Source organism: Dermacentor variabilis, chromosome 4 (genome assembly GCF_050947875.1).
Source record: "Dermacentor variabilis isolate Ectoservices chromosome 4, ASM5094787v1, whole genome shotgun sequence".
NCBI classification, from domain to species: domain Eukaryota; kingdom Metazoa; phylum Arthropoda; class Arachnida; order Ixodida; family Ixodidae; genus Dermacentor; species Dermacentor variabilis.
Window position 1 is genome coordinate 217,340,192 of NC_134571.1, and position 2,941 is coordinate 217,343,132.

General features: G+C 45.9%; 1 pseudogene; it reads left to right on the forward strand.

Annotated features, from left to right (window-relative positions):
• The first annotated feature begins 734 nt into the window (after positions 1–734).
• LOC142578147 (uncharacterized) lies at positions 735–2,007 on the forward strand (annotated as a pseudogene).
• The last annotated feature ends 934 nt before the right edge of the window (positions 2,008–2,941 follow it).

Below are 2,941 nucleotides of genomic sequence, written 5' to 3' on the forward strand. Positions count from 1 at the left end.
TCAAGCCCCAACGAGAGAGGAAGTCGTCCGGAGCGTCCGCTCACACGTGTCTCCAGCTGTTGCTGCACTTGTGGAGGCTCAGCTGAGAGAGAACGATGTGAGCCGGCTTGGTCGCCGATGGTCAAGCCAAAACAAATCCTTTGCCTTAGGGCTCTACTTCCATAGTCCCAAGGGTTATAAGTACTGCAGGCGACTTAGGCTGTCATCAGTGCGATCCTTGCAGTTATGGCTTCAGCGTGTGCCACTAAGGGCTCGGTTTTTCCTGGAAATCTTTGACCTTTTAAAGAGACGAGCGACTGGCTTTTCCATGAGTGACAGAGCCTGTTGCATTGTTCTCGATGAAATGCACATTAAAAAGGAACTTTCCTACAACCCATCGCATGACAGGTTTGAAGGTCTTGAAGGATATAATGGTGTTCAAGGCAATAACGTCTGCAACAAGGCTCTTGTCTTTATGGCAAAAGGAATCCGAACGGCCTGGAAACAACCACTTGGCTATTTTTTTTGCCCATGTAGGAACACCCGCGAGTATTTTCAAGGACTTTCTTTTGCAATGCTGCAAGTCCCTTGTGGACTCTGGCTTGCAGCCAGTAGCGGTAGTCTGTGACCGAGGAAGCCAGAACGTGTCCCTTTTTGCAAGCCTAGTCACCACCGAGGAGCCGTATAGAGACATAGACGGAAGGCGGCTCTTTTTCCTTTCTGATGCTCCGCACTTACCTAAATGCCCCCGAAACATGCTATTTAAGTATGATTTCAGAATAGGTGATCACCTTGTGAAGAGCCGTTACATTAGGCAGGCTTATGAAAAGGACCGCACGCACGAGATACGTTCGATACCGAGGTTGAACGACAGACATCTTAACCTAACCTTCGCATCAAAGATCTCTGTAAAATTAGCCGCACAAGTTTTCAGCAACCATTGCGATGCTGCAATGCACACCCTGGTCACTTTTCAGGTGCTTCCCGCTGAGGCAATTCATACTGCACGATTTGTAGAAAGGATAGATCGCTTGTTTGACTGCCTTAACAGTTCACGCAGGGTTGCAAAGACACGTTATGCATCTGCGATGTGCATACTCTGTTCACAGAGAGTTTCTGCAGGAATGTGTTGCAGTCTTTGAAAGCCTGCAAGTAGTTGGCTGTGCACGGCAGCCGCGTTTCATACGCGGGTTCTGTTTAAGCATGCGGTCTGTTTTAATGCTCTTTGATTATCTCACAATTAATTATGGACTTTCTTATCTTCTGGCCAGACGATTAAATCAGGACACGCTTGAAGACAGCTTTTCCATTATCAGGTCCAAATCAGGCGCGAACACTAACACTACAGATCGTCAGTTTCAGGCCGCTTTCACGCATGTTTTGATAAATAACTTGTTCAAGCTGTCTGACAACTCTAACTGTGCCGAGGACATGACAACGGTCTTGGCAATTCTTCCTGCTGGCGTTTCGGCACCGTCTCCGGCTCTTGGTATCGGAAGCACAGTCCCGCTTAGCATTACATATGATTCTTCCTCAGATGAACTTTCGGACGTAGAGCAAGATGCCTTAGTTTATTTTGCTGGTTGGTTAGCGGCGAAATTTTTGAGGTTCCATGCCTGCGTCGGAACATCACTGAAATGTCTTCTGAGGGTAAAAGATGCGTCATTTACTAAGGGCAACCAAGTTCTGCTTTACTTGAGCGTAAAAGGTACTGCGGAATCTGACTTTGGAAGCCTCTCACTTCCTTCCCCTCCATTCGTATCTTCTGTTTAAAGCTGCGAAAATGCTTTTCAGCAAGGCATCGGTAGCCTTTTCTCCATGGAGAGAGTAGGACATACTTTGTGTAGACGTCTTCATGAGAAGGTAGAAAAGACACTCACCGTTTGTGAAGAGGATGTGTATAACGCCTTGTTCTCTCTCTTTACCCGAGTCAGGTTGCATTGGTTTGCACGAAAAAGAAATCTTTAATTTCAATGTGCACAAGTGAAGCGTCAAGCTAAGCAACAAGTCCAAAGGCTAAGCAGATGAAATTTCCCAGGGTATATGCCAGGCGGTGAGTGTGGCTGTGAGTCTCCTTACAAAGAAGGCAAACACATGTGGAAAAAACAGCAGATTGGTATATAATTTGAAGTAGTAACATAGGAGTAACGTGATGCTGGTATATGAGTAGTAAATTGTGCACTCTTTCTATGCTTTCTCGCGTACTATCGGATGGAATAAATATTCGGAGATGTGGGCGAGCAGTCTGGTTCCGAAAAATAAAACTTCCTTTAATGTCGATTTGCATGTCCTCTGGCTTGTGGAGGTGGCGCTCCGCAGCGGTGAAGTAAAGGGACACAGGTTGTTCTTTCTCTCTTATCCTGCCTTTCGCTTCTTAGCGCTGGCTGCGTGGCCTCACGCAATCGTAGCTCTCCTGGTGCATCATTATTTTTTGTTGTAGCATTTATGCGCAGTAAGGCTTGCACTCTTTCGTGCGGTGTTGTAACAGTAAACACGTAGACATTTGCATATGCACGCGGAGCGGTATCCTCTTCTGAAAAGAAGCAAAATTTTACCAATGTGTACTTGGGGGTTCCCCAGTGGTAAAGGAGAGAGATGGGGCAATTTGTTCCTCTTCATTTCTGTCCTGCCTTGCCATTTTACCACTGCGTTTATTTAAGTGACAAATTTCCTTTCGTGTACAGATGAGTGGTAGGATGCTCTCAGTGCTAGGGGCGTGACCACCACTAACATCGGCGGGTTGACTGAGGAGTAAAATCTCCGGCTGCTGCTCTGCGAAACACGATTTTCAATTAACTCGAGTCAGTGGACATTTATTGTTCTTATAGACTTCATGTAAAACATTTTTGGACTCTTGTGACGGAAGCTGGCGGATATAAAAACGACTAATGGAGCAAATCTTGTTGCAGAATATAGTCCTTTTTTCTCGTATACGATCCTTATTTTGCATTGCCATCACGAC